The sequence below is a fragment of the Oryzias latipes genome, chromosome 7 (assembly GCF_053564925.1).
Source record: "Oryzias latipes strain Hd-rR chromosome 7, Olatipes_Hd-rR_3.1".
NCBI lineage: Eukaryota > Metazoa > Chordata > Actinopteri > Beloniformes > Adrianichthyidae > Oryzias > Oryzias latipes.
This window is the reverse complement of record NC_136243.1, coordinates 34,452,406-34,476,285: the sequence shown is the minus strand read 5'-3', so window position 1 is coordinate 34,476,285 and position 23,880 is coordinate 34,452,406. Positions and strand designations below refer to the sequence as shown.

Here is a 23,880-nt window from a genome sequence, read left to right as displayed (position 1 = left end):
CAACGTGAACATCTTTAAAGGATTTTGAAGCCAGACTGAGAGAACTTGAGGTCAACTCCTTTAAATGTAACTGTTTTTATAATTGAATGTAATTGTATGTGTTGTCAATGTCTGTAACTTTTTGCTGCCTCTTGGCCAGGACTCCCTTGTAAAAGAGGTTTTTAATCTCAATGGGACTTTCCTGGTTAAATAAAGGTTAAATAAAAAAAAAGTAAAAAAACACTCGTGAAGGTGAGTCTTCAAGTGTAAAATGTTGAAAAAAAGAAACATCTTGTTTCTCTTTCGGCTTTTTCCCATCAGGGGTCGCCACAGCGAACGAGTCGCATGGTAAACTTGGCAATGTTTTACGCCGGATGCCCTTCCTGACGCAACCCTCTCAAAGCAACCGGGCTTGGGACCGGCACAGAAGTAGAGAAGGGAACAGGGAGCAGCCCGGAGTCGAACCCTGGTTTCACGGACGGAAGGCGCAGAAATATACTTTTCCTAAAAGTATATTTCCTCAGATTGTCCACTTTCTTTGGGAAGGTTTGTCCAGGTGGATTCAGCTGAGAACAAACATTTAGATTAGATTTATTTTGAAATACATGTTGTGTATATGGACGAATCTAGGAAAGTCCAAATGTTAAACCTACTGAGGATGTGCTGGAGACGACAATGGTCACTTAAAAATAGTTAAAATTAGAAGACAAAGGAGGCCAATTCAGGGTGAATGTATTGAAATAAAACTCATGAATCAGCAACTGAACACAGTTGAACTCTTTTAGAAACTACAAGGTACCATTTTGCATTTGGAATGGGTTTGATCATGTTTATTTTAATTTAAAAAAGCATTTTTTTACGTTTCTTCCTTCAAAAAGTTTCTTTTTTTTTTGTCTTTTCTATCTTTTGCGCGGAGAATTGAGTGTCCAGAAATGTTACTCAAGTAAAAGTAATCTTACTTGGGAACAATGTTACTCAAGTGGTAATAAAAAGTAGTCATCCAAATGTTTCCTTGGGAAGAAAAATAAATAAATAAAAAACTACTAAGGTAATTAACAGCTGCACTGATTTCATTTTATCATAAACTTAAGAAATCAGAAAAAAGGCAAAATGGTATTTCCAGATTTAACTTTAAAATAACAAATTGATAGCCAACGTTTAAAAATGAATATTGTTCGTAAAACTGTTATTCAAACAGCCCACAGTTGTATATTACTGATCCTCTGCAAGCAAACAGCAAGGCTAAAATCATTTGCTGACATTATTGTGCATCTCTGCAGAAAAGAGAATAAATGTCACAAACAAAAGAAACTGGACAGAACTATAGTTGATTAAAAGTAGAAAATAGGAAACAAGAGAACCATTTTTCGTTAAAGTTACCCAAGTAACTGAGATAAAGTTGTTTAGTGCCCACCTCTACATCCTGAACAGCTCTCGGGGTCAAAAACGGAGCAGACAGTCATCGCATTGATTATCTACACAGATGTTCACAGAATATCACAGTCGCTTTCTGTTTACTGCCTGTCCTCTCCAACGTCGGCTTCTTCCCTGCGTTCTCAGACCCTCAACACACACAAAAGTCGACGTGTAGTGGAGGAAATCGAATTAACGGGACGTAATGCAGATTCTTGTGGATGCAATCAGTGCAACCTCGGACTGCAGGGTCTTTGTGATCGACTGCAGCCCGGGCTGGAGGGGCAGCCCCCGCCGGGGGAAGCAGGGGGAATGTGGCTTTGTGGGTGGACGCTGGGTGTCCTGTCTCACTGATGTGTATCGCATGGAGCTTGTGTCCCACCCAGAGTATTTTCTACGTCACAAATACAATCTTTTTCTAACTGAATCACAACGATTCCAATAAGGAAATACTCAGAAATGCCATTTTGAGCTGAATTGTCTTCATCTATGTCCTTCATTATCTGGAAAAAATGCCACAGGAATTTGTTAAAAACAGCTTTTTTATCGGAGTGGGTCTTCAGATGCTTTTTTTACTGTGAATCAAACAGATTCTTCTGAAGTAAATATGTTCCCCAATACAAGACCGCTCACTGTTTAATTTCGTTTAAAGTAAAATAAAACCTGTTTTATTAAAGATATAACCGAAAATAGATGCTTTCAAGGTCAACAAAATGTTCATGCTTTATTGTCTGAAAACAAGTTGTTACTTAAAAGTCACGGAAAGTTTGTTTTGCCTGATTGCAAAGTGCAATAAGAATATTTAAAGGTGGAAAGCAGACGAAACTACTTTTGTGTTTTTGCTTTTGTTTGTGTTTCATTTTTAGTCTGTAGCCGCCTCACATCTCCCTGGACTTGGTGTTTTTCTGTGCTGTGGTGAAGCGGGCCGCTGTCTGGGCTGTCATTGTCCGGCGCTGGTTGGTTGTCAGCTGTGTTTTTCGCTCTCTGCTTGTCATTGTTTCTCCCCCGTCTGTTAATTATTTTTGTCCTCCTCCTGATGTAGTGTTTCCTGCTTTTGTCTTTTTTTTTTTTTTCTTTTCCACAGGCTGGCCGTCTCTGGAGCCTCGCCAGTCGCTCCCTCCTACCTTCAAACCCGGCGCTCACATCTCCGCCTGCAGTCTTTTCTCTCCCCCCCGATCTCCCTTCCTCCTCCTGACACTTGAGAGAAAACCCCAGAGTTGGTGATCCGGCGAACTGCCTGCCTGCCTGCCTGCCTGCCGCTGTGTTGGTGCGTGAGGGAGGGAGTCAGGGGTTAATCTCACTCTTTCTGTGCGCTTCAGCCTCTCCCTCTTTTGTTGCGGCCCCTCACTTTCTCAGCACTCGGACACAAGGAACTGATACTGCGCCAGGCAGCGTGTAGTTGGCTCTTGATCTTTGTGGATTGAACATGACTGATGGGATCGTGTGACCAACGCCTTCTGCCTACAGGAAGAAGAGCTGGTAAGGCTTTCCTATCTATGGATGTGGAAGTTGCATCCTGTGCTTTTTTATTTTGTACCTTACGGTGTGATGAGGAGAAGAGTTACATTTCTCGTTTTGGGGCTGCCTCTCATCCTTCTCTTCCTCCAGTAACTGGAGTTAGTGAGCGGCTTCCTCGTGTTGTTGTGCGCCCTGCCTGGGGTCTCTCTGCAGGGCTCCAGGGCGCTCCCACGCTCTCCCAAACAGAGGGAAAAGGAAGGAAAAACGGCGATAAGCCTTTCAAACGGCGCAGGACAAACACGCTGGCTGAAGCCACGCTTCCTCGCTGCAGCATCACGCAAACTTTTGACTGCTTTTCTTTGGTGGCTGCGTTTGGTTGTGTGGACAATAGCCCCCCCCCATTTTCCTTTACGGTGGAAGGGAGGTTGAGGTGGTGAGAAAATTGGAAACAGAGCCACCCACCGTGGAAGTGAGTCAGCCCAGTTCAGTGGTGTGTGTGTTGACTTTGGAAATGGCATAGGGGGGGTCAGAGGTCATAAAAGGAGGGGGGAAAAAAAAGAAAAGTTCATTTTTGTTCATATTCTCAAATGAATGCCTAACAACAAGCGTTGAAGGAAAGAAGGGAAGATGGACAGAAAGGAGGGGAGGAGAGCTGGAGGCCAGAGGCTGTTTATAGAGGGAGGGAGCGGCTTGTGTCCATCCGGGACAATCCCATGTGCTGAAAGCCTCCCCACCCTGATCTCAAACATCTTTTCTCCCTTTATTTTTACTTCAGTCTTTTCCATCCAGTCTTTTTTTGTTCTACGCCTCAACAAAACCGGCATTTTTTGGGGCAAAACATGTGTGTTTTTTTCTTCTTGCTGCCATCTATGTTGGTTAAATGTGCACTTCATGTCTCTGCTCACTCGTGTCGTCATGACACCACCTTCAAAAATGTGTACTATGACCTTAGAAGCTAATAAAGCTGCAACTGAGTTCCTCCAAAGTTCTGCAGGTGAGCTAAGGAGTCCACAAGTTGGAGGAGCTGCTGTCTGTTTGCTGCAGTGCCAGAAAAAAACAGGTTTAGTTACTTTTGAAGTGTGAGACGTCATTCTACAGACAACTAAATGCTCTAAAAGTCCCACTCCCGTCATCTGTTGAATTATTTTCAAAGCGTTCCCAGTGGTCTTTCAATTATGACGATGCCGTTTTTTTAGGACAAAGTCTCTGCAGAGCGGCAGGAGATCATTAGAAAGTCATTTAATGACGCAGAACAACCCCCCCCCCCCTTCCCGGGGCTCTCCTTTTACACCCTCTCCCGTTAGTTTACGGCCCCTCACACCCCTAATCTAAGATTACCAGTGCAACAAAAATGGCGAGCAACATTGGAGCTGTCCGGTTTGGATCAAGATTCCAGCTCATACCAGGAAAACAAAGACGTTCATGGATCTATGTGTCTGCAGGTGGATGCATCAGAAAAGGGCGGAGCATGGAGCTTGTGGCCCCGCCCAGTGTATTTGCTACGTCACAACAATTTTTTTTTTGTCTGCTTTTGGTGGACAACAATGTAATTTTCTGTATATATGTCCTTCATCATCAAATATGCCACAACAAACATGTTTAAAAGACCATTTTCACCTGAGTGGATCTTCAAACTCTGGCACAAAAGGAGGCAAAAACAGAGATCAGGTCCTCATCTCACTTCCATCACTGACTTGCTTACCGGTACTTTTTTTTTTTTGCCACAAATGAACGCAACTCGTTGGTGGACAAAGTTCTCTGAACTTGTCCCTCATTGTCCAGCCTGCTTAACCTCCCTCCAGCTCCTCTTCCTCCTGCTCTTCCTCTTCCCCGCCTTCCTCCCTCTGCTCTGCTCTTGTACCCAGCGATAAGGGGACATCGACAGTAGCACTTCCCCTCGCCACGCAGAGCAGGAAGTGCTGATTTCCCTGGACAAACTCTGCTCTCCGTCCACTGGGAACCCAACGTGCACACGTTTAAAAGGACAGCAGTGAAAAGGGTGCACGGGCTCAGAGGAGCACGTGTTGAGAGTGACCTGCGTGCTCACAATGCCTCCTGTATGGTTTGGCGCTGCAGCTGTGCACACCGAGCGTTCGTGGGAAAGCACCTGGGAAGCAGCCCGCCTGCTGTTTCTGACCTCAGACGTGGCTCACAGGTCAAAAGGATGATTGGATAATTATTTCTCTAATCACAGTGCATGTTTTGTTGTCGCCCTTTTGCGATTATCAAGGCCAGGGGTGGCGCTGCTGAGCTAAAAACAACACAAACAACCATTCATCAGCTAATGGATTCCAGTTTACAGCTTGGGGCGGGCTGAGTGAAAGAGGCTGATATTCAGGGAAAGTGCAGAAATGGAGAAATCAGACAAAAAACATTTGGTTTTGGATTCTGATTGATAAGTCAACACATGTGTCTGGGATGAAACATTCAAAATGAACAGATCTGCTGTGAGAAAACAATTTTTTTTTCATTTTATCTTTGAAGAAAACAAAGATGAGAACAAACCCACCTGTGATTGAAGATGAAGACACCACAGCAGGTCTTTTAAAGATTCGGGGCGATTAGAAACACCGAAGATGTGAGTCGGAGCTGCGGCTGGGTCAGAGGTCAAGAGGGGTGAAAGGGTCAAAATGGGCCCAGCGGCTCTACGTGGAACAGGATATCCTGCGAGGAGAAACTCATCTGTCTCCCGTTCTCGTTTTCATTCGGTTCCTGGAATTCCCACAGAGGGCACCGAGGAGAGGAGAGGTGTAACCTTTCACTGAAGCCCCAGAGAAGTTCATCTGTCTTCAGTGACAGGCAGGAGACATGGAGGGTCCGGGCCCTCCCCTCATTTGAACAGAAAACGGTGAAAATTGGAGGTTTGTTCTTCCACTCGTCAAAGGTCAGCAGCCAAGACAAATTTACCGTCTGCGTTTGCCCGACCGCATCTTATCTTAGCGAGTGTGTGAAAACCGTGAATGATTCCCTCTTCCACAGAAATGATCAGAGTTCAGCCTGATATCTGTGACCAAACCCTGTGAAAGCAGAAAATTCAATCCAGAGCCTCTCCTGTCTTTTCTTTCTTTATTCATTTTGTCTACTCTCCTTTCACTCTTTTGCCGGTTATGAGATTCCTTACTCATATCTGGGGAGATGGAGTCAGGAAAAAAACCCATCATACTTTAGACAGACCCGCTTCATCTTCTCTTAAAAACAACACTAAACATAAAAAATGAATGCCGACTGAAGTGAAAAACTTTTCTAAATTCAACAAACTTTCGTCAGAATCTGTGGTTGTAATTTAAAACAACAAGAACATTTCAATTATATACATAATTACAGACACTTGCCTACTTTAGAGCTTGATTTTTATTTTATTTTATGCAAATTTCTTTTAAGTTCCAATATAATATTCTATAAAATCATCCTCAAAGACTCATAATTGGACGTTTTTCATCTTGAATTAAGTTTTTTTTTGCATTCAGAGAGCAGTATTGTTCTGAAACGACCTATTTTACATTTAAATAATTCACTTTTCTCTGTAAAACGTTTGTCTCAATCTATCACCCTTTAGTATAACATTTGCAACTGTAGTAAAATGTAGATAAACAAACAAACAAAAAATTAAAAAGAAATAGTTGAATATTGATCTGTGTAAATATCAGAATAATTATTACCAAAAAAAGAAACAATAGTTTCTTCAAAACAATTTAAGGTTAAAAGAGCCAAAGTTAGCCAAAGGCTAGTTTTCATCTGTCCACGAGATTAAAAAGTATAAATACATAAAATGCAAACATTTACTATACAAATAGATCAAATACGACATCACAATATTTAATCATGGCAACAAAACTGGCTTTTCAAGTCAAGTCAAAGTCAAAGTCGGCTTTATTGTCAAATGATGAACTTAATGAGGTTGGAGCTTGATGTCGGGGTGCTGTCCTGAGTCAGCAGAATGAAGAGAAGGGGGCTCAGCACACATCCTTGGGGGACCCCTGTGTTCACTGTGATGGTGTTGGGGGTGTTGTCGCCGACACAAACTGCCAGAAGGTCCAGCGGTCAGTTGCCCAGGGAGGTGTTAAGTCCTAGCTGATGGCCGTTGTGGGTGTTGATAAACCACCATTTAATGTTTCCTTCCACTTTCTGTTGTAATCTCAACTTTCCAACTTGGAGTTACATTTTCTTTCATAGAAGTTGTAGTTCTGGCAGAACATCATCCACCATGGCTGAGAATAGTTCAAACATTTCAGTAAATGCCTCAAATGTGATGGCAAAACCATCAAAAGTCTTAAAAGAATCGTAATTATGACTCAGCCATAGCTGTGTTTAGAAATAACAGATTATTAAGTTTGAAGTTTGGAGTTTTTGGGCTCAGAATGAGCTCCGGTCGTTTTCCTGACCCGCAGCCTTTTGCTCATAAAGAGGCAAATTCAAAAACCAGTCTCAGACTTTCCGTTTTGGTCTTGGAGAAAACCAGGTTATCACTGATCCATGAGCAACACAAACACACGTGTCCTGTTTTAAGGATTTCTTTTTAAAAAGGTGCCCTAACTTTACACATAGAAGTCCTTCAGTGCTGGATTGTTTCTTCAACTTCTGTCCATCATGTCCCAACGAGCTTCTGGATTTATCGTTACCCATCAGGCCCAAAAACAGTTGACCCATTCTACAAAGTGTTTTTGAATAAAACAAGGATCAAATTACAATAAATAAATGTATTTTTAGACCAATACTAAAGCAGAATTACAGAATTATGAGCATCGATTTGGAGGTAAACACAAAACGCTCCATGTTTGTTCAAAAAGCCACCGCTGGACGTCTGTTCTTCTAACACTCAGGAGGAATTAGAGCTGAAGAATTAGAACAAAAGACACAAGAAAAAGTGCATTTTCCCTAAACGTCGGCTTGAAATTTGTCTCTGCTGTCCTCCTAAAACCCTGTTTCTTGTTAAGAAGATGTTTCAGTCAACTTTCCGGATTAAATATCAGGAGTGTTTTGATCTGTCCCTAAAGGTCTCTTATGACAAGAACTTAAATGATTCTTGTTGAAAGAGAGGCTGACAAAATGACCTCCCACATCTTGTTGCGTCTAACAAACCTGCAAGAACTTTGAGTTTGTGTTTGTTTTGCAGTTTCCAGGCGTTTGACTCCACAGTGCTGTTAGTCACGAGGCTTCTGGCTTAAAAATTCAATACCCATTATGGATGTAAGGCACTTTGGACTTCCTCAAATGTTGCACTGGGGTGTGAAACATGTGTTTTACTTTCATTTATCCTGAATATTTATATTTAATTTTCAGTGATTGCGTCCTTTTCCAAGATCTGCTTGCTTGCTTCCTGGAAAACATAAATAAAGTTGCCAGAGAAGCTCTGCCAGCGTTTGCTGCTTATTTAACAAAGGCTGCAACTGCATTTGTTTGGAAAATCTCCCCTGCAGGATGACAGCTTTCTAAAACTGTCCAGTAAACACTCTACTTGTGAGTCCATGTGACTTTGTTTATAGGCGCTGCTTCACTTGAAGTTTAATTGAGCATCTCGGGTCCAAACAAGCCGGCGCTGTTGCCACCCCGGTTCCGACCAAAGCCAGATATCTGCTGGTGTGACGGTGAAAAGGCCAATAAAGGGATTTGCACGCACACAGATGAACATTTTGTGTTCTACCTCTGTTTATGTGGGAGAAAAAACCCCGCCATGTCAGAGTTTATGCAGATAGTTCCAGCGGCTCAAAGGTGTCCAGCTTTCCTCGGCCAGGATCAACAGGCTGAGAGCAGCTCCATGTGTGCATCATTTTCAAATGTGGTCTTTGCCATCTGTGGATTCTCTTAGAGAAATAGACAAGCTGCTAATGTTTCCCTTTTGTCAAATGCTCCAAATTCCCCCTTTGTTCATCACAAAAGTACTCATGAGTCTCCCTGAAGACAGAATCACGTTTCCTCTCACACATCCACCCTGGTGGATGATGGGTGATATTTTCCGTATGGGAACGTTAACTCTGGTTTATCATTACCTGAGTGAGAGCGATAGCAGCAAACAAAAATGAGTGAGCTGCAGGAAAAAAAAAAGAAAGACTGAGGATTGAAAGTGAGAGATGGGGAGCGAGCGTGGAGCTATTTTGGGCCCGTCTGGGTATTTCCTACACATACGCTCACGCTCCTTCGGCTTGTTTTTGTTCAGACTGGTGGGAGTGATGAGGGAGAGCTTTAATTGGGTTTAGTGGGCAGAATTCGTTTTTTTTTTTTCATTAGTTTGTTATCAGGATGCTTCTTTAAAGATTCACTCGGAGTAAAGTGTTGTTTTTTGTGTTTTTTAACGTGTTATTGTGGCATTTTTCTGACGATGGAGGACTTTTTTTTTTTCTTAATTAAACTAAAATTACATTTATGAGTATTTCTTCAAAATCATTGTGAATCAGGAGTAGATGAAGAAAAATACCTCTTGAAAAAGATTGTGGAAAACACGCTGGGTGGGGCCAAAGTCTCCCTGCTCCGCTCCATTCTGATGCATCCACCTGCAGACAAATAGATCCATGAAGATCCTTGTTTTCCTTGTCCGAGCTGGAATCTGGATCCAAACTGTACGGATGGATAGCTACGATATTGCTCGCCGTTTGAGTTGACTGTGAGGGGCTGTAAGCTAGCAGGAGAGCGTGTAAACTGAGTTATGGGTGATAGGAAAGGGAGGGTTGGGGCTGCTCCATGCCAACAACTCAAGACGTGACTTTCCAATGAACTCCAGCCGCTTTGCAGAAACTATGTCCTAAAAAAACCCCACAGTTTTTACTTTTTTGGCTAAAAATGGCATATCATGATTAAAAGACCACTTTGAACATAATCAGGAGATGAGCGGAGTGGGATTTTAATGTTATTTAGTCCTTTTATGTTATTTATTAGGGTGAAACTGTTGGTGCAGTTGTGGTTTCTGTGATTTTAAAAGTCCAAAACAGTCAAATGTTTCTGCTCTCATATTTTGAACATTTCTCATAATCTGTATGCTTGACCTTTTTTTCTGCAGAATTACCTGTGAAGTAACTGTGTGTCCTGTAACCGTGTAAGCCACTGGAAATTTAAAAAAAAAAAGACAAGTCTTGGTCCTCTTTCCGCTCTAACAGTGTTCAGTGATGACTGCACACATGACACAGTTGCTCTGCTGTGGAAAAGGTCTGTCAGCGATCCATTGTGTGTCTGTGGACCGAGGCCTTCGGGGTGCTTCATCTTTTCACACAGAGTCCCACACCGAGCGGAGGGTTCGAACACGCTCGAAAGAATGCACAGTCTGCACGGGAATGTGTGACTGTTTCTGGTTTTCATTTCTGACTGCTCTGTGGGTGTTGTTTGTGTGTTCAAATTTAGAAGGGGCCAGGCTGACTGAACTCTATGTATGACTTTCTTCCTTAAAAGAAAAAAAGTCATTCAAGCTACGTAAAGCAAGAGCAACCGTCACTGATTCTGTAAAACAATAAGGAGTTTTCCCACCTGATCTGTTAGAAACTCCTCATGCAAAGCAGAAGAAATGACAAAAGCAGGATTCTGACATTTACGTCTCGGCCTGGAGACAATTTTCTTCCGTTTTTAAAGACTTGTTTCTTTTTAAGATTTTTTTTCTGTTTAAGTGAAACAGAAAATATATATATATATTGAGATTTAAGATGAATTCACTTGTAGAAATAGTCTTGGCTTTGGTGAATAATTGATGTAAAACAGATGAGGTTATCTGTTTTCTTTGATATTTTCTTGGTTTCTGAAAGGCTCATATTAAATGATTATTTGTCTGTCCGCGCAGTGATTACAAGCTTCCAGGTATTTCTGGGTTCGTCAGTGAAGATTCTCATTCAGGTCTTTTGTTCTTCAGAGGAGAATGGACTTAAAAGGTTCATCCCGCCCCCTCTTCCCATCCCTGTTCCTGAGCTGACCCGGGAGCTTGTGGTCAGCTCACGCTTGTGGTAACGTCTAGTTACCCCGAAGAATATTTTTGTTTTTTGACATTCTGGAATTATTATTGCTTGTTTTTCTTGGGTGTCATTGCGTTTGAAAGTCTTTGGCACAGTTTCTTCCTGTCGTGCTGCTGTCGGATGATGAGAGAGAACCTGCAGATTTGCCTCCTACGTTAATTAGGGTCTAATTTTTCTCAAATTCAAGAGTGTTGTGAAGTAAAAAGATCAGCGTATGTGATAAATCAGACTTTGACAAAAAAAGGGTCTTTCTTTTCCATTTTAAAGGCAAAATGTCACTGAAATTCACTGAAACATCTTGATTATTCCCAAAACCTTTGGACAAATATTCTGTGGACTGATGAGACAGAAGATGAACATTCTGGGAGGATGCTGTCCTGTCCCATCTGGGCTCAAACTAACAGACTTTCAGGACTCTTTCAGAAATAATAAAAAAGAAAAAATCCCAGAAATTGTTTTTCCTGAAATAAGGCAAAAAAATAAATAAATAAAAAATCAAACTTTTTTGCAGCCTTGAAATTTCCTGCTCTGACATTCCCATCATGCACTTCAAAAACTGCACCCTCTCCCTGGTGTCGTAGCACAAACACGTGTTCAGACGTCAAACGTACGTGCAGGCGGCTTGTCGATTTTATTTACAACAAAAAAGCACACGTTTTTTCTTCTTTTTTTTTCAATATTTTTTTCTGCTTTTGTTTCTGTGTTTATTCCACTCATGAAACTTATAATAGCTCCTTTCCTCAGCGTGCCCCCACCCTCCTTACATTATTCATCATTCCATCCCTTTTTTCTGCTCTCCGATCTTTCTGCTTTTCCTCCTCCCTGTCCTCCTGTTTCTCCCCCTCTCCTCTGCTCCTTCCTTTTTCTTCTTGCAGCATTCTTCACATTCTTCTTGGCTTCTTGAGGGGAAGGGCCCCGCTGGCAGACCCAGGCAAAACATTATTACAACGCTCTCAGCTTCACTCTCTGCTTCTCTCCTCGTCTTCTTCGCTTCTGTTAGATACAAACTTCTCTGCTTCTGTCCTAAAGCTTCATTTCTTCTGTTTCTTTGTTTTTTAATGACACATACAGAGTAGATAAAGCATGAAAGTCTCTCCCAGCAAAAAAACAAAAACCTTTCTTGCTCGTCTGGACTCTATCCTTCAAACTCTGACATTGGTCTCATTGAGAACTTTTCATCAGTTTTGCACCTTTTTTTTTCCTGAGTGCAATCACTTCTTTGTCAGTTTTTGTAGCAGAAGCACATTTTTGGAGGTGGGCGGAAGCTTTTGTAGCACAGCTGACCACATCCTGCCCGGTGGAGTTCTGATAAAAAGCACTAGTACGTCATTTCAGTCTAATTTACATCTGAATGATGACTGATTTTTTTTCTGAAAAAAGGATTTTGTTCACAGCGTTTTTTTGTTGTTGTTTTTTTTCACTCAAGCTGTGATTTACAGTACTTATCAAAAAAGAATGTTGTTGAAGGAATCCAAAAAAAAGGGATAAGATACGTTTTGTGAAAGGAAAAGAGGTTTGTGTGTGTGAGAGCAGCTGACCAGGGCTGGGCTGTGTGTATACATGATTGTATTCCTCTGTCCCTGTGGGTGGCTGCCTGCTGCTCTGCTTTTCTGTCAAGCTGCGGTTTTGTTATTTTCGGCTTGAAACCGGATGTGATTCAGACTGCATGGTAGATTGTGTAATTGAATGGACTAACCACACTCACTCACACACACACACATGTCACACATTTCTGCTGAGGCCCAAGAACACATGAGGCTCTCTTGTAAAGTGATGTGTGGCTCTGAACGCCCACACACTGAGGGTTTCTGGGAACGGTGCTGGGTTCCCCCAATCAAAGCCTCTCTGCGAAGCGGACGACAGAGCAGCATCAGCGGTAGACAGACGTGCACTTCTTGGTTTCATTATTGGTCTGAAACATCAGTTGTTGATCCGCCTGAGATCGGAAAAAAGGATAAAACGCACTCAGAGCTCTGTGGAAACTGAAGGACGGTTAGATGAGAGGGGAGGGGAACGCTGCAAGTGCAGCTGAAACCTGCAATAAATGTCAGTTTCTCGCTGACAGAAAATGAATAAAAAACTGATTTAGGATGAAGTCACATCCTCACTAAAGCATCAGTTTGTTACACTGCAAAAAGAAGGCAGCCTAAAAACAGGAAAAAGAAGTAAATCACTAGAAAGTAGTCAAATTAACAAGAAATTAAAGAGAAATCGTATTATAAATATTAAAAGCCAGGAAAAAAAAGCTAAATATAGAAAATAAGCTAAAAAGAGCTAACAGCTCAATAGAATTACATAAAATTGACAGTCATACAGCCCAATAATTCTGTGGTTTGCTAGTTTTAAACAAATGGTTTGTATTTTTTGAGTTTTGTTAACCTCATTTTATTTCACTTGGATTAGAATGACAAAAAAATAGTGCAATAAGTGGAAATGACTCATTTTAGAAAAAAATGTGAACAACATCTTAGTACAAGTTGGTCCATCTTAAGAAATCCTCAACTAGCACTTATGCTTTGCACATAAATCTATGTTTTTTTTTCCAAGATAATGACAATGAATGGCAGTCTATCTTCTCCACATTTAGTGAACTTTAAAATAACATCCTTAACCAAAAATGACAGTGTCCTAAAACAAGTTTTTCTAATGTCTAGAGTTTGGAGTAAAAGGATTTGGACTCATTTTAATAATGATTTTCTTATTTCTTTGATGAGACTGAAAGTTCTCAGCTTTGTAGATTTTGACAGAAAAATGTGTAGAGAAGTTAAAACAACTTCAACCCTGCTAAAATATCTTAAATGTCTAAAAACAAGGTATCAAATCTTTGCAAACATTTGCAGAAAATGTTTGAGAAAAGGGCTAAAACCAGCTTCAATGAAACGATGATGCAATTCCTGCGTCTGCAGACGGCCTTCTTTCTGAGAAGACTGGAGTTGGCAGATGTTTGTCGCATACCTTCCAACAGTAACATGCAGCAGTGTTTGTTCTTCAGCGTGCTCGCTCTGACACACTGCTCCACTTCCTCATCCGCAGGCTGGCTGGCTGGGGGGGCCTCACTGTGGAGGTGGTCTGACTGTGGCAGGTACGGAGTTGTACCGCGAACAGAATCTTTGCTCTCTGCAAAGAGCCGACTGCTGTAGTCATGCACAAACCACGCCATGAAGAATGCAGAGACAGAGTATCGACCTAACAGGATCTTTTCTATGTGAAACTTTAAACTGCAGAAGAGTAAGAAAGAAAAATATCAAAAATTAGCATTTTGGTGACTGCAATTTAGGATCCTGAGAGGTTTTGGGATGTTTCTATTTTTTCAGCAGATAAACTGAAGAAAGTCTGCAGGAATTTTATAAAAAGCACATATTTGGATTAGAACACTTGTTGATACTTGGCTTCAGAGAAGGTAAAGCTTCTGCAGGCCTCTCATTATTTACTTATTATTTGTGCAAGCATGCATGAATTAGCAATTTAAGTGAAAATTCGTTATTCATAGCTAGACTCTACCAATTTTCTTCAAAAAAATAAAACTATTTTTCTGAAAAAAGCTTCAAAAATGTTGCTTTCTGACAATAAATGATTTTTTTTCTTTCCTTTTTTTATATCACCATACAACATTTTTGAACATTTCTGCTGGAGTTCACGTTTCCTCAACCTTAGCTAACAGTTTTTCTCTTAAAATTGAGCTTCAGCAACACCTGGAGTAGCTTCTCTTTGTGAAATGTAAAATAATGAGTTTGTGTATTTACATTTAGTCAAATAGATTATTTCAGTCCTGAATATTGGAGTTGCACCCCATCCTCAAATGTGGTGAATCTAAAAAGCAGAAGTGTGTAAAAAAGTTTGCACAATCAGCTGAGTGATTCATGAGGTTGTTGCAGCCCGACAGAAACTATTCCAGCCATTTCCCCACGAAGGTCCTTTCAGATGAAGCTTTTTTTTTTTTTTTTTGCTTTTTCTTCTCTCAGGGACCTAAAAATACAGTTCAGGTTTCCTCTCTGAACCGTTTCCCAGCCTTTGTTCCCCGTTATGGCATTCCTTCAGAGTGATCTGTGAAGTTTTATGTTCTACACAAAAGAAGCAGCTCTCCTGAATGGCTCCACGTCCCATGGCAGCAGGGCGGGCTTTAAAGCATCGATCCGGCAGTTAAGTGCACTTGTTGGTTTGGTTAGACAAAGCCTTATATAATTCTTTGTGGTGACCTTACATAAGGCCGCTCTGTTTGCAAATGACAGGTTAGTTCCAAACATGCAGAACAATGGAAGTTATAAATGAGAGGATTTTTTTGGTTGGCTGTTTTACGCAGAAGCGCTTTAAAAAAGATGCAGATTACGCAGCATCAACCAGAGTCTGACTATCAGTTTGCTCTTCAATCAAAGCCCTGCACCATTATATAACGTTGAATCAGGCAGCGCGTGAGACCACTGTTCGGGTTCAGCCGAAAGTGTTTTTTTTTTTTATTCCAAATCAAAATAATGAAAATGGATGAAAACAGTGAATGAAAAGAAGAAACTTCCACTGAAAGCAGCAGCTCATCACTCCTCTCCGCTGTTGTGACAGCAGGTGGAGCCAGCGCAGTTCCCCACAAACTCATGCGCAGCGCAAACTGCACCAGAAGCGCAGAGCTCCGTGCGTAAACACCGGCGCAAAGCGCAGAGCGCGCTGCACCGGGCCCCGCAAACGGGGTGCGGGTTAAACAATGGTCCCACCGGTCCGTGTCGACTCCGGGCTATTTTAGGTGGGACCCGCCTTGCTTGCTATTTCTGTCAGCAGGGGGGCGGAGGGGAGGGCGCAGCGCTCGGAGGGGGGCGGGCTTTTTCTTCTCTGCAACTTGCGTCCGTGAAGTGACTTCTCAGTTCCTCCTCTTGTGCTCTGGCTCCACTGACAGCTGCGGAGCTGCCATCATCTCCCGTTAACTGTTTTCTCGCGTTTGTTTTCCGGTTCCCTCCGGTCCATGCACATCGGACTTTTGTTGTGTGGCCCGACCTCCGCCGCCGCGTTGCTGGATTATTCTCCGGCGTTTGGAGCCTTTCTGACTCGTCATCCATGGTAGGACGCTCTGGGTGGAGGGAGTTCAATGGGAGCCGAGGCAGTTCTTTAAAGTTCAGCTCTTTGTCCGGGAGGGGGGTTACAGGGCAGCGGATGTGGTGTTTCATACCTGCGCAGGTGTTTGCTTTGCTGCTTATCTCGCGCGCGCACCGGATTAAAGCAAAAAGGATAACTTGTAGATTTCGTGGTTTTTTAGTTTGTTTGAGGCTCTTAAGGTTATCCTCTTTGTTTACTCCCTTAAAAGTAGTCTATTTAAGTGTCCATACTTTAGTGCAGTAGTATTCTTGAAGTTTACTTTTTATTTACTATATATTGTAAACTTAAAATGTTCCAATTTAGTCTGCAGAAATATATTCAGTCATAGGTTTTTATGGTCTATAGCATAGAGTACATATACTAAAGTGTACTTGAAAAAATAAACTTCAAGTATTCTACTTTTTGCTAAGGGTTATCCTGGTCTGAACATGGGATCCTGTGGATCCTCTGTGTGGTCTCTATCTCTAGGGGTTAAATGTTGGGCCTCCTCCATCACATGCTGCTGCCGGCATCAGGTGGTCAGAAGTCCTAAGAACCTCCAAGGACATTTAGGTCATTTTTTTAATTATGTTTTTTTATAATTTAACCTTTATTTACCCAGGAAATCTCCCATCGAGATTTTAAGAATCTGTTTTTCAAGGGAGTCCTGGCTAGGAGGAAACAATAAATTACATTTACAACAAAAAATTAAACATTTAAAACAGAAAATAAATAAAAATGAGAGCTTATGTAAAACAGGTCGAGTTTAAAGTTTCTTTCTCAGCCTGGATTTAAAAATATTCAGAGGAATGAGTTCTTTTAATTTCCAGTTTTTTTGTAGCGTGTTCCCTGTGGAGGGGGCAGAAAAGACCAGAGCTTTTTGGATGCTAACCTGCTGGAACTGTTCTGCAGGATTTTCCTTAAGAGCACCTAGAATCTAAGACCAATCTGAATCTGTTTGTGTCTGCAGATGGAGTCGGGCCCTGTGGGAGCTGCATGAAAACAGACGGGACGCCGTTCTTCATCCAGTGACAGGTTAGCCTTTCAACCTCTACGGAAAACACGCCAAGTAATTAGGGAGTCGAACTTAATAAGTGGTTGTGTTGTGGGCTGCTGGAGTTTTGTTTAAAGCCCTCCGAGGAAGGCCGCAGCCTTCGGCACCGAAGTGGAAAAAAATGTTGCCAGTCTTCAGTGGAGCTCTCAGGACTCCACACCATCTTCCTCGCTGAGTTCTCTTTTTCCAGTTCCCGCTCACATCTTTTACAGTTTGGGTGACAGCATGTTTTCCAGTGCAGTGACCTCAGCGCTTTGCGTCTGCGGGAACGGCAGCAGAGCCCCAAACAGGTGTAGGCCCAGCTAATGTATGCAGGTCCCAGCTTTGCCACAGGCCACGCAGATTCAGACGTGTGAAAGTTAAAATTACCTCAAGTGGTATTTCATGTTTAGCGCTGCTGTGGGTCTGCTGGTTTAGCAAGTTGACTTTAAATTAGTGCAACACGCCATGTAAGAAGGTGGAAACGGGAATTTTGTAAACGCAGTTCATTTCCTTCAGTTTAAAAATAAACGTTATCTCAAGTTAATCAGCTGGTTTTTAATAAAATATGAATTCTGATTCATTTTAGGCTCTCAGTGTGATTTTACACATTGAGAGCCCGGATTTTAAGTATCGATACTATAAGAAACCCAACACTAACTTGGATGATACGCATCTGGTTTTTGTTTTGACAGGTTTGTGTTGCATAAGCAAAACTCTGACCTTTTTGTTTCCAGAGGAATTCGAAGGCACAGAAACCGGACTGACTCACCTGGAAAAAAGGCGCATTTTCTTTAGACCTAAAGTAGAAGAGAAAAGTTCCACTGAATCCAATCTGACTTTCTACTGTTGATAATGTAATTGTTAGCAGCAGGATCTCAGGTTGTTGGCTTCATGGAGAGTGTTTGTCAATGAAGAGTCTTGAAAATATTGTGGTGCTGCTGCTCCGTGACTGTGTAACTTCAGATTAGCCTTCTGTGGCGGGAAGCTTGCCTGCGTGATCTGGGATTACAGCGCCTGACTGAATGGAAGCCGGTTTCCAGCAGTGCCAGGCTCTGCTGATTGTGCTGTTTGCTGTGTGCTTATTGTGTGTCTTTGTGGAAAAAGCCGGTGAGGTCACGGCCGTGGCGGCAGAGTCCGGTTACATGCGTCGATCGCGTAGGCCAGCGCATCTCACCTATGTCTTTTCTGGAATCGCTGCTCCTCACCGCTGTCTCGCCCTCAAACCCACGTGCGTCTCCACCACAACTGAAGCACACGCCTCTGATGGCGAGCGACGCTAACCGGCTAACTTATGTGGCACTCTGAGGCAGATGCTCAGACGTTTCTCCAGCTCAATCTTCTTTTCTGAGTAGGTTGATGGTTTTATTCTCCACTCCTCTGTTACTGGCCCATTCAGGAGGTAACAAAGTTATTTCTGCTTTGGAAAAGACCACCGAGGCGGACATCAGTTCATTTCCAGCTTAACAACAAATGCACAAAAGACCTCTAAATGTTACAGCTTTTTTTCCTCAGTTACACGCTTCCTCTATTCTCTGAACCAAAAGGAAGAAGCAAATCTAGAAGTGCATGTTAGTGCGAGAGCAAAGGGAACAGGTGAGACAAACCCAGCCGTCTGCATGATCCAGAAAACTGAACTTGAAGGGAGAACGATCCCGAAACTCTTTCAGACCTGATGCCACGGGAAGATTGTTGATGCTCCCGGCCTACGGAAGCTACAGAAGCATCATTCTGATCACATCCTACATGAGCTGATGTGGATTTGTTCCTCTGGAAAAAAATGCATCCTTGATATTTTTTTTAACTAACTAAAAAAACTACATTTCTATATATTTTAAAATAAGTTCCTTCTTCTCAAAAACTTTTACTCCCTTTATTTTTGTATGACTTTGTTATATCGTTTGTAAGATTATTGAAAACTATTGGTTTGGGATTTTGTTTTTTGATTCCCTTTGCATATTTTTTAAATGTTTATTATTCCTTAAGACCACCATTGTTTTTGTGCCGTTGCCCAACAGTAGCTGGGATAGGCTCCAGCAACTCTCTAACAGGGCTTAGTGGGTTCAGAAGATGCGTGGATGGATGGAAGAACTTTGTTTTACTGATAAACGCTTTGGAATAAAAAAGCACTTCTTGTGAGGCTGTTTTTCAAGTCTGAAATACAGATTTTGCTTTTATCTGGCCTTAAAGAGGCTTCGAGGAAAAAGTTTCCTCAAAACGGTTGGGATGTGAAGCCTAATTTCTGACTGAAGCAGCCGCCACATGCATTGTTTGCGTGTGCTTCATGGGCCCCTCAGAAAAAGGAAGAATTGGTTTCTCTGATCAGCACATGACTGCGTTACAGAAAAAATGCGGAGAAGGAAAGAAACGTCGAAAGCAGCAGCTTTTAAAGGAGTCTACGGCAGATAAATTCTAATTTGGAAAAAATCTCCTTTTGGCGTTCAGGGTTAAGCGCGTGGCATCATGGGTCTGTTTCTAGAGGAGCCGCAGGACAAGACTTTCTGAAGCTGCTTTGTTCTACAAAAATACATACCTTTAGTTTTCCTGCAACACAGAACGAAGACGAGGGTTTCCGTCACGTAGTCTTCATCAGTGGTGGCATCTCCTAAGCTTCCTACCGGAGACCAGTCAGGCAGTTTTGGTAGTAAAGTTCCTCGACTCCTTAAACACTAAAGCTTTATCATTTGATACTTAGACAGAAAACTTTCTAAGAATTATATAACTTAAAAAAACTCTTGTCTTCGTGATCTCTTACATAATGTTTGAGATTTTCCCTCTTTGTCTTTCCTTTGTTTGTTCTTATGTGTTCTTCTCTGGTTCACAGAGCAGTGAAAACAATAGGTAACAGGTATGACCGTAAAAGCATCGGGGCAGATCTCCTATCATCTTCCTGGTTGAGGTTTCCAAATACTTAGGTCAGCTGATCATTGTTGGCCTCTTTTTGAAACCAGTTTCTAGCCGCCACATTACAGCAGGACAAACTGAAAATCCACCCCGACCTCGTACTCACACTTGGGTGCAAACATTTGTCGGGGCTCACAAAACCCAAACTGGTTCAGTGACTCTAAACGTGAGTTTAAATGTGTGTTTTCCTGCTTCATCTTTCCGACAGTTCAGCGGTTCTGGAACTTCTTTTGTTCCCAAACAGGAGGAAGATCATAAATACCTGCAGCGGCGCCCCCGCCCTTTTTTAAAGTTAGTTTTCCTGACTGATGGTTGGCTTTTGTGGATATATTGGGGTGTTACTGTGGAAGCAGCTTCCTTACAGTTCAGCTAGTACTGCTAGTAATTGTAGACTGCATTGAGAAGGAGCTATTTTTGCCTCGCTGAACAAATGGCTCAATTGTCCTGCCTCTAGGTGCATGAAATCACTTGATATGTCAGGGGTAATGTTATATAATACTCTCAGAGGGGCCCCACAGGGCTCTGTGTGTGTGTGTGTTGTAGTCTGCTTTCTGTCAGTTGTGTCTTTTGTTCTGCTTTGTATTTTTTCTTTTTTGTGACGTGCTCCTTTGCCGTCTGACGGTGTGAATGCGGTGTGGCTGGAGGTAACTCTGTCCGTAACGTTTTATTAGTGTGTCAAATCAATTTATGTTGCCTTAACCTTTTTAAGCTTGCAGCTTCTCGCTGTGGTCAGCTGGGAAAGTCGGCCGTTATTGGCCTCCCGCTGCAGAACACCACCCTGAAAAACGGCTCCTTTTGCTCCTCCTGCTGCACTTAATCCCACAGAAATGTACTGAAGTTGATGGGATTATGACTGTGGGCTTTTAGATTAGTTTTTTTTCTGGGAGTTTTCAGTCGTGCCACACCCTCTTCTTCTGGCTGAGCATTTGTTTTCGTTTAAGTATATGATTTATTTTCTTTTTTTCTCTGAAGGTGGTGATTCTGACTGCAGGTCAGCTCTCATCTTTTCTGTAGCTGGTGGTTGAAGGTTTGAAGGACGTCCGGATTGTGTCAGAGATGCTCCTTTTCTCCAGTGAGGATGGGTGGAGGACTCGTGAATCTTTCTGGGCTTAATTGCAGCTTTTGCTAAATGAACTCCTCATTGTGTTCTGATATTGTTGGACCTGAAGTGCAGCGCAGAGCAGTGACTCAACTCGCATTCATCCAGATCACTGGGGGGACTGACACCGACCTCGGATCGGATGACTTGTTGTGGGCGAGGATGTAACAGGATCTCCCGTCGACTGGCTAGACTCTCAGCCTCACGTGCGCGTCTTTGTGTGTGTGTGTTTGTGTGCGCGTGTGATTAATTGTCTGGACTTACGTTTACAGCTTCAGGCTCATTTCAACAGCTTTGTGTTGCGGGGGTGGAGAGCAACACAATACGAGTTTATTTAATTTGAGTCTGCAGTAGGCCTTTTGTTGGAGGACTTGTTCTGGCTTTTTGTGTTTTTTCTTTCTTTTCAGAAACGGTTACTTGGAGACATAAGCTCTTCAGACGCACGTTTGCAAGTGCAAACCAAATTGCAAAAAAATGTATTGATTTTTTTGTAATTTGATTGGCAGAAATGTAAAAGAAAACTGTTGAGACCAGTTTTGAATTTTTAACTAATTTTTAACTAAGAAAAAGGGAAAAACAACAATCCACCGCACAACATAAAACATCTGCGAGGCCAAAAGCAACAGCAACAAAAGCCGTTTAGGACGGCAAAACTGTGCAATAAGCTGTTTTAACACAACACACACTCAAAAAAAATAAAAATAGATTAAAGCTGCTGTGAGATCATAACCAACGGCAAAAGTGCAGATGCATTTTCCAAAACTGCACCAGTGATCTGTTTACTTTTGACTTTCAGATTGAACAATTCTGTAAACCACAGTTTAGAGGAAGGAAGACCTCCATCTTAGTAAAATAAGATGCTAACAAAAGGGGAGGTGTTGTTTTCAAGGACATAGTTTCTGCAGAGCATTAGGAATTCACCTCTTAGTCATAGTGTGTTGGTGTGGAATAAACCCGTCCCCATTCCTCATCATCCATCTGTTTGCAGTCTCTCCTCCGCTAGCTTACAGCCCCTCACACCCCCAGCCTAACATCACAGTGCGACAAAAATGGTTAGCAGTACCAGACCCATCCATCCGTCCAGTTTAGATCCAGATTCCAGCTCAGACCAGGAAAACAAAGACGTTCACGGATCTGTGTGTCTGCAGGTCGATGCATCAGAATGGAGCATTTTTTCATCTGCTCCTGATTCACAAGGATTTGAATAAAGAAATACTCAGAACTGCAATTTTTATCTGAGTTTTCATCATAAGCAAAACATGTTAGGAACAGTATTTTCATTGGAGTGGGTCTTTATGATGGAACGTGTCGTACAAAAACAGCTGATTGATTGTAGTAGTTTTTGACATTTTGTCTCCTCAACTTTAAACATTTGTAAACCATAGATACTCAAAACAAAATCAACACTTTTATGTCTGTAAAATGTTTAAAGTATCAGTCAAAAGGGAGAACAACCTTTTAAATGTGATATGAAGAGCTCCTTCAGCCGCTCAGCCGTCATTTAAACCATTTTTTACTACAAAGGAAAATAATTTTTTTATTTTAAAGTTTGTTCAGCAGCCACCCTTTTTACCACGTTTAAATAAAAAAAGAGAGAATTTTGCTAAAATAGTTTTCTAAAGAAAAACAAAACATCTTTTTATTTCACTTTTAGTTTTTTTTACGTTAAGCCTCATTTATATATTTTTGGTGTGGCATGGATGACGGCGTGGGTTTTGGAGAAGTCTCTGAGTCTCTGAGCAGACCGTCGGCGTGTGCAGGAATGTTAATGTCCTCCTGCTTTGTTGTCCGTGCACTCTGCGGCGTGTGACGGTGCATATTCATGAACTTTCTCTCATGGAGCGCGTCAACTTCTACCAACAAAAGGGTATGAATAAAAAAAAAAAGTAAGCTGAAGATGGGGAGGAAAAAAACGTAACTATAAGGAGATCCTTCTCATTTTTTTTTTGGTAATTGCTTTTGGAGCATCATGTCCACCTCGGATCAGAAATGCTCTGGAGGAACAACAAGAACTGAAGCGCCCCCCCTTCCCCCTCCCCACTTCTTGGTCTGGTGTTGAAATGCAAAGTCTCCCAGTTAAAGGTCATATTCAAACGCTGCATGAAAAAGTGCAGCTTTGATTTTGTTATTGCAGTATTTTAGTGTGAATGGAGCTGGGGGGGGGGGCACAGAACTCTGGACACCTTTATTAAATGACCGCAGACTTTGAAGTGTGAGCGGGCTGGAGTGCTGATTGAAAGCAGGCAGGATAAGCAGGTACCTTCTGTTTCTTTTATCAGCTGTAAGACCTTTTCTGCACTTTTTTTTTTTTTTTTTTGTTGCAGCTGCCATCTTTGCTCCACAGGCTTTCCTCACAACCACAAGCGATCCGTGTCTCGGCCGCCTTTCACTGTCATGTCTGGTTCAATTTCACCACAGATAACATGCTAAATCATGGAGGTTATGTCACGTAATTTCCCCTTTTTTTAAATTGCAAACCAAGTGCGGATTGGCATAAGCAGCAGGCGTGTTGATTGTGTTGTTTGATGGTCTGGAACGATGAGATGCGCTGAGTTTCTGAAGTGCGTCTGCAGATACAGAGGGGGCATCCTTTGAAATGAGCTGCGTTTGGGAGGCTTTATCTGTGTGGGACAATGTGGAGAATGTGTTTGATGTCTAGTGAAAGTGGCAGATGCTCAACAGATGTGCAGGAAAACGTGGACATCACTTTTGTGCGTTTTCTCTGCAGTTGCACGCCTTTAGCCTTTTCTAACTTGTCGTTGCAGAGTTAATGAAATAAATGATCACAACAGCGGTGAAGGAGCTGTGCTCACTTAGAAGCCGCCTTTTGGTCCTAAAGTGCTGAAAGTTTTTGAAAACCAGGCTGTTCTTATGCGCATTTCTGTTGGAACAATAAAAAAAAGCCCCCCCCCCCCCCCCCCGCTCCTGTTTACCGTGTTACTTCACCTGAATCCAGGTGCTTCTTCTTTTTGAATGAACCGCCACATGGCTGCAGGAGAGTTGAAGAA

General features: G+C 42.1%; 1 protein-coding gene across 7 annotated transcripts in view; it reads left to right on the top strand.

Moving 5' to 3' along the window:
- Window positions 1–2,736: 2,736 nt before the first annotated feature.
- hdac7a (histone deacetylase 7a) overlaps window positions 2,737–23,880 on the top strand; it is a 58,280-nt gene continuing 37,136 nt past the window's right edge. For 3 of the 7 annotated variants that reach the window (XM_011476706.4, XM_011476705.4, XM_020704415.3), the window contains exons 1-2: window positions 2,749–2,871; window positions 16,807–16,871. The gene's annotated coding sequence lies outside the window, so the exon portion shown is untranslated. Of the gene's footprint in view, window positions 2,872–13,811; window positions 13,861–15,385; window positions 15,822–16,806; window positions 16,872–23,880 lie in introns of those variants that run through there. The other 4 variants (XM_078949967.1, XM_011476704.4, XM_020704416.3 and 1 more) reach the window with 4 other exon arrangements.